Here is an 8,606-nt window from a genome sequence, read left to right as displayed (position 1 = left end):
TTACTAAATAAAAATAAAGGATTTTGAATGATAAAAATCTTTATTTGAGAACCTTTATTTTTTTCTGTTAAGTGGAAAAGATTAAACATAATATCTGTCAAGTGGTTGTCGTCAGTGTTGGTACACATTTATGCCCGTTTTATCAGACTGTATATTGGAGGTGTTTAGTTCACAAATGTATTACCAAGAATCAAGAATCTTGGTAACACTTTTAGTGAAGCTGCAGACATTTTTTCCAACTCCCTATCTGCATATAAACAGGCATTACGCAATAGTTTTAAGTCAGCTAGACTACTCATGTAATTTTTGTAATGTAGATCATACTTTATTGTTATTTTATGTATCTGAATGTTCTTGTCATATAACAAAAACAACTATATTTTTTCAAAATATTGAACCTGGAAATATTTATTTATTTATTTATTTATTCACACAAACGCCCTCTGGGGCGTTTGTGTGAATAAATAAATAAATATGATTGACGTACGACGCAATTTGCAAATATTATAGCATCTTCCGATAGCGTGATTAATTTTGTGCTATCCTGTACACCCCTAAAACAAAATATAGTTTCTCGTAAGTCCTTGTACATATATTATACGAATATTTCTTTGTGAAAAAATATAATTTATAGGTACAAAATATTGCTAGCTGAGTTACTGTTGAAACGTTTAAGTTTTTGGTAAAAAAATATTTTATTGAAAAACTATGAGCCATTTTACTAAAAATATTACATTTTGCGACATTTTGAGTGTGTCCAAATATTTGTTCACAAATCTGGGATTCTCCACTAAGGAGTTTTTTCTTACATTTTTTGACATCTCAACACAGATGAAGAAGAATATGGAAGCCTGGGTGTTTACTGGGTTTATGACCTGTCATTGGTTGGTTAAGTGATCACTTTACACACGTGCAATATTCCCTAATCTACCCATGATTGACAATAACATTTTATGTTTTCATTTGTAGGTGAAAATTAAATCTAACGAGCAAAAAAATATTTAGGGGTTTATACAGAGGTTGATAGGGTAATAAATATAGGGGAGGGGGGGGGGGTTTAGGAACTGGATTTTTTGTAAAAGGAAACATTGATAATAAAGGTGACGTATTTTGAAACAGTATATTATTAATAAACGTTTTATCTGAATTTCAATCATTATGTATTTCTTAATTTTCTAAATTATTCATGACTTGACCTTGGTTTAAAACAGAGAGTAATAATTTAAGTGTATGAGAGTCAAATGAGCGGTTTCCATGATATGATTTGCAAATTCCGAAAAATAATTACTTGTTTGTCCACGGCGATGTTTTCCTATTCTAATTTTAAGGCTCCTCGCAGTGTGGCCGATATATTTTTATATTTATCACCCTATCAACCTCTATATATACCCCTTAATAGTTTTTGCTCGTTAGTTTTAATTTTCATACGTAGATGAAAACATTTGTAAGTTTTCGAATCAAGTCATGTATAATAAAAATAAAACTAATTTAGTGATTTATTACATGTGGCGCCGTGGCGCAGTTGGGTAGACTGCGCTTCGCTTGACTGCGAAACTGGCGTCGCGGGTTCAATTCTCGCCAAGAGCAAAATAAATTCAGGAAACATTAATTTTCAATTGGTCTGGGTGTTTGTGATGCATTTTTCACATTAACTTTCCCTATCCTTACTATCCTACCTACAGACAAGCCTCTAGAGGCTTTGCGGGTTATTCCTTTTTAAATAAAAATATTATAAGATAAAAAAAATTGAATAATGATAATAGACGAAACAATGTTTGTGCTGACGTAATTCCAATCCATATTTTAATAATTCATCAAAATGATAAAATATGAATATTTAAATGACATTTGAATAAAATAAAAAGTAAAAAGCTTGACATGAAGTGAGTTCCAGGACCTTTTTAGTTTTAAAAAAGCCTGGTTATTAATAACTAATCATTTTCCACTTAGTACATAACAGTTTACAATAGAAAGAAATATGACATTTGGTTTATATATTTTTACAACATTTTCAACAATATTTTTTACAACATTTAATATAAAAGTTTCTGCTCAATAAAAATCTTCTTTTCTTCTCACCAATAGATGTCTTAAGTGAAGTTCTAGTGATTCAAGTATAATGTTTCAAAATTGGTTCATATATATAGAACTTTCAAGAATTTGAGTAGTGTGGTTATCAATAATGGGTAAAATTGGTGAATGTTACACGTGTGTAAAGTGATCACTTAAACCAGCATATGACGGTCGTCAGCCCCGTAAATGTCCAGACTTCCATATTTTTCATCATCTTTGATGAGATCTCAAAAAAAATATGCATATTTTTACGTTTTACGTTTTATTTAAAGGCAGAGGATTTTTTTAAAACATTGATAGTTCCCGAACGATGTTTGGGTTAAATTTTAGTATAGTATGGTAGAATGTCAGGTGTCAGGCTGCGTTCCGAACCCAATTTATCCTAGGAGGCTGTATCAGTAATTGAAATCGCGTTTATATTACTTGTCGGTGAATTCGGTAGGAATTTCACTAAAAATCTGCCATATGACAGAAAATAAATTTTATTTAAAATAATCGACATAAGAATTCCGATTATTTTATTTCTTATTTCGATCAGCAATCCAATCCCTGTGTTTCCCTCTCGATTCGTCCAAGGAAAGCTAATCATTTTGTATTTTATTTTTTATTAAAAGTTTATTCATTTTTAATTTAAATTTTACTTAGAGAATACCACTATGTATTTCTTAAAATCTATTGTGACACCTGTTTCGATGCATTTCGCATCATTTCACAACGAAAAATAGATAGATTTTACCACAAAGTGACTGCCGAATCAATTAATGAAAAACATACATAATTTTTTGATATCTTAACATAAATGAAGAAGAATATGGAAAACTTGGTATTTATAGTGATTAGGACCTATCATAGGCTGGTTAAATGACAACTTTACACACATTTGACAGTCGATAATAAACCAATTTTGCAAACAGTTGATTTTTCTTAAACCGGCCGAGTAAGGTGAGTTTCATGATGAAAACTAATGGATTTCGTTCCTAAAAAAGTTTTTGATTTAAATTTACCACTTTTTCTTCAAATGTATTGTGACATTTGTGACACGTGTTTCGATGCGTTCCGCACTCATTGGTACGGAATGCATCGAAGCGCGTGTCTCAATAGACTTTAGTAAATAATGGTGTCCGCCTCCGTAGTGTAATGGTCAGCACGCTCGGCTACCGTTCTGGAGGTCCCGGGTTCGATTCCCAAGGGGAGTAAAATAAATATAAGTGAATTTTTCACTGTAATATTTATTCAATATTATTACCCTGGACTGGTACCTGAAGTGGATGGCTGATCACCTTTCCTTCATGTGTAAACGATCAAGATAACACTGCGTTTATATGACGCAGTGCCCTATGCATCATTGGGGTGCGGATAAGGGTTTAAAAAAATAATGGTGTAATAACCAAGTAAAATTTAAATTGAGAATTCTTTAAGACTCACGAAAGGTAGACAATTTAAAAACAGAAATGAATAATTTTAAAACCAAAATGGCGTTCTGGGTAGCTGTTCTCTGTTTACACACAGACACGGCATTTCTGCTTAGCTCGGATGTGTGGTGTCGAATCGCCAGAGTAGCATAAAAAACTTTAATGTATTTTGCACACATTCATTATGCGTTGGAAATAATTACGAAATTTCGTTTTAAACTTCGCTGGCAGTTTTATACAAATTTAAACAAATACGCCCGCTAGAATTGAATTCTCCAATCACTGCGTAAATGCAAATTAAATTGAATTCAACCGAAAACGTATAATTAAGGTCAGTTTAGTTGAGTAATTCATTGGTTTCGGTCAATAAATGTGGAATTCGTAAATATATTAATCAATATGTGTCGATAAAATAAAAAGATTTTTTATATTATTAACAGTTTTAAAATAGAAAAAATTAAATAATTAATGATTTTTAAACCTTATCTGCACTCAATGGTGCATAGGGCACTGCATTGTATCGACGCAGTGTTATCTTGATCGTTACTTACACGAAGCCAAGGTGATCACTTTTGTGCTTAAGTGACCAGTCCAGGGTGATATTAAATAAATATTAGTTTGTAAAATTATAAATATTTATTCCCCCCCCTGGGAATCGAACCCAGGACCTCCTGCACGGTAGCTAAACACGCTAACCATTACACCACGGAGGCGGACTAAAATTTAAGTTTCACTTAGTAAATACTACTTTTAAAATTTTTTATTGTGACCCGTATCTCGATGCATTCCGCATCATTTTTAAACACTGTATGATGCGGAATGCATCGAAACACATGTCACAATAGATTTTAGAAAAAGTGGTATTTAATTGGTAAAACTTAAATTAAAAATGAATAGATATTACCTCAAAGTGACTGCCGAATCAATTAATGAAATGATTTTAAAAATATTCAAAATTACATGATATATATTTTTTTCTTCAGAATTATTAACATTCATTTTGAGTCACATAACTAGTGACTCTTATCTTTTTTCAATGGTGCATAGGGCACTGACGTTAGTAAAATATCGGAAATGAGGTTGATTTTATTGTGATTAAAATTAGGACCTTGTATTTTTTCGGAATCAAGTCCTCCGTCATTTTGTAATGTAAGATTGGTAATTAAAACGTGCGCGGCCATTTTGGTAAAATATTGAAGCATTAATAAAAATAAAATGTTTAGGGATGGCGCGGGAAATCCGAGATTCCGCACCAAGTGGATTCACGTAATTTATATTACCGGCCTTATGAATATCAGGGTAAGCCTTTTATACTACTATTCGGCATGAATACTGTATCCCCGTATCAAATTTATGCAAAAAAAACCGTATTCGTACGAAAAAATACCATAATTATGAGAATACATTTATGCTACCTGGAAACTTTAAATTCTTATACTCGTATAAGCGTAGCCTGGGGATTATAAATATTATGTATAGCAGTAAAAATAATGGTTTGAATATAAATAAAGCTAGAAGTCTTATGAAATAAAGGGTATCTAGGACGCGAAATAAAGGATATGGCTTAGTACAGGTATTTCACTTCGAAATTGACGTTTACAAATTGGATGCCTTATAAAACTAATAAAACATTATATTGTATTTTATAAAAATGTTAGAGCATTTTAAAATATATTCAAAGGATTACTTATGATTCGAAGTAGTATTGAAAATCTTGTCTAAAAACTTAAGTACGCATCGCGCGCACAGACTATGACAGCGCGCCGCGCAGGCTTGCAAATTTCACGAGTAATGCACTTGCTAGGCTGATGAATAAAATATGTGAGCAGGAATTCACTCTTATTTATAATAAGTGAAAAACCTGTATCATCCAGGTTCAATAGGTTAAATGAATAAATCAGAATAACAATTTATTATATTAACATTTCAGGATAACCTTTGCAGTACAGGAACAGTCCTCTAACTCTAAGAGGAGAATCTTAGATAACTAACTAACCATCACGCCGCTTCCCCGCAGGGGTAGGCAGAGAGAATAGAATGCCACATCACTCTGTCTTTGCAAACATTATTCGCCTCCTCCACGTTAATGCATCTTCTCATTATTACGACCAGCCGATTATTACGACTCCTAACCTGGCCACTTTCAAGTATTTGGCATACCTGATCGTGCCATATTTTTCTCGGTCTTCTTCTGCTCCTTTTTCCAATTACATTCGCCTGATAAATTTGTTTTACAGGTCTTTCTTCACTCATTCGTTCTACATGTCCAAACCATCTCAACACAGCTTTCTCAATTTTATCGATAATGCTAATAATAGGTGGTGATGGTTTTTAGAGTGTCATTATTGATATACTAATGAAACGGTTAATACATGAGTCAAATTTATATATTGTTAGTAAACGTATAATGCAGTTTTCAGTTTTGTGCTGACATTTCTTGGTGAAACTGCATTTTATGTATAATAATAAGACAAAAACTATTCGTTTTTTTCCACGTTTCTTTTATTTACCAGTGACCGGGCTTTGTCGTTATCGATATTATCATACGGGTTCGTTAATGATGCGGAATACAATATTGTACTTTAAAAATGAGAAATGAATAGTAATTAATTATATACTTGATATGAAAAAAAATGCTGTAGAAAATACTTTAAATTTAGAAAGAAAAGACTGCTTTCAGATTATAAAAAAAGCCATTGAAACCAAACCTAGAAATCAAAGAAAAGGACTTTATATTTTTCGTAAGATAAGTCTCATTATACAACAGGGATTGGACAAGATCTTAGCATTTAAAAATAGCTTTGATTCGTTATAATACTACAAAAATAACTAAGAACAGTAAAAATAAAAATGTATTTTTTTTAAATAAAAATATTATGTTTGTACTATAGGGTTGCCACATTTTTCCGACATCTCACTAGGACAATTATACTAAAAGATAAATAAAAAAAATAGCCGGCTCTTTGGCAATAACAACCCTTAAGTATTGTGTTTATACATACAAATAATATTATACATATTATATGTCTGACTCCAAAATAGAAACAGGAGCATCCTATATTAGGTCTTCAAAGACCACTTTGATTTGTAAGCAATTAATTGATTGGCATTACATTTAATACAAAATAAAAAGTTTTTTTTTAAATTTTCAGTTAAAAGTATTAAAATAAATTTTCTCTCCAAAAGTAACGTTTATTTTAATAAGATTTAAGATAATTGTTATATTATAATGTAAAATTTATATTTTTTGGTCGATATAATATAAATTTGTTGATAAATTGACAGTTGACATTTTTTGGGGGCCTCCATCGACAAGTAGATTAAAAAATGTATAGAATTCTTCAAATACGTTACGAATTAAATCCGTTTCCCGCGTATTTTCATAGTTATGCAAATATATCCATTAAGATGAAAATGAGCGGTCTAAAATATGACAATTTCTATGGTCAAACGTTAAGCTGTTTATACGGTAGCTTAAACCATTGTTATTCAAAACGGGGTTTGTTGTTATTAAAATATTACCATAGTAAAGTTTTCATTCCGATTGTATTTTTTCGTGACTGAAAGGCGTTTTATTTAGATATCTACTATTATTATATTTTCGCAAAAGACATTTTAATTTATTATCTTTTTTAAAAAATCCTAATCAAACGAATCGCACTCTCACTTTTAAACTATGACAACTCAACAACGGGTATAATGTAGGTTCCAAAACTCTTCAATCAATTTTCATTAATTGATTCGGCAGTCTTTCGTGCTAATATTTATTAATTTTCAATGTCACTTGGTATTTACCACTTATTCTTAAAATCTATCGTGACATGTCGCTCACTCCTTTCAACAATGTCATAAATAAAAAAAAACTCGATTTTTTAATAGATCGTTTTTAAAGTTTAAGAATATGATAAAACATATTGAAATTAAATACCAAGCCACTTATTGAACTTTTTACTGTGCAACAGATATTTTAGGTAAAACCTGAAGGTTTTTTCTCCATTTGAAAAATATTTAGTATATTTTAAAAAATAACTAATTTCAGCCCTGTAGCGTGTGAATATTAAGTTAAAAATATGCTGCTTTTTCTGGGATATAGTACATTTTCTGGGCATTCTGAAAACACGCACAGCTGAAAATTGACGAATATTTTTGATATTCGACGTTGTTGAAAGGAGTGAGCGATATGTGAAACTAAGTCTAAATTTTAGAGTTAGGGCGTTGAATGTTGAAGTTTATTATTTTTTATCAGTAGAACATGGACAATAGGGCGGAGGGTTAAGTCATATCATACTGTTAAATTTGGGATAATTGTTATTTAATTTGTATAAATTTATATTGTTTCAAGATGTTTCAGTTTAGGGCTTTTTGTAATAACAATTTTAAGGATTTGTTAGTTATTGTTGTTATGTAATTTAGATGTAGATTTCATAATAATTTAATACTGCACAGATGTAAAACAACAGCAGCGTTAAATCATTATACGTACGTGGGTGAAAACAACTTTAATAAACTTCCGGAAAACTTAAAATTTAAAAAAAAATATCTAACCTTTAAAACTAAATAAAAAAAACATATAAGACTCACCCCAACCTAAACTCCATACAAAATAATATTGTTTTATTTTTTATTTACTTTGTTTATAAAAATTAATAAATGTAAAACGAACTCCCTCTCTTAACACAAGTAACTACTTTATTAGAGAGGTAGACGATATATTTGAAATATTTTGTATATTTAAATATGTATTTTGTAAAACAAAATAATTTCAATAAAAAAATATAATAAAATTGTTATTTATTAAATGGTTAGGGAACTCAAAAAAATAATCATTCCTTAAACATAACTCATATTCCCTGATTCTTAGGCATTGCTTAATATATCGCTCACTCCTTTCAAGAACGTCATAAATCAAAAATCTTCAATTTTCAGTTGTGCATGTTTTCAAAATGCCCAGAAAATGTTTTTTAAACTTTAAAATCAAGTTTTTTGATCCCAGCAAAAGGGGCATATTTTTAACTTAATATTTACCCGCTACAGGGCAGAAAATATTGTTTTTGCGTTTTGAAGAAAATGTATCGTTTGATTGTTTTTTTTAAATATACTAAATATTTTTCAAATGGAGAA

Source organism: Brachycentrus maculatus, unplaced genomic scaffold, assembly GCF_059751285.1.
Source record: "Brachycentrus maculatus isolate JH-2025_06_01 unplaced genomic scaffold, ASM5975128v1 h1tg000509l, whole genome shotgun sequence".
Classification (NCBI taxonomy): domain Eukaryota; kingdom Metazoa; phylum Arthropoda; class Insecta; order Trichoptera; family Brachycentridae; genus Brachycentrus; species Brachycentrus maculatus.
This window is presented reverse-complemented; position numbering follows the sequence as displayed.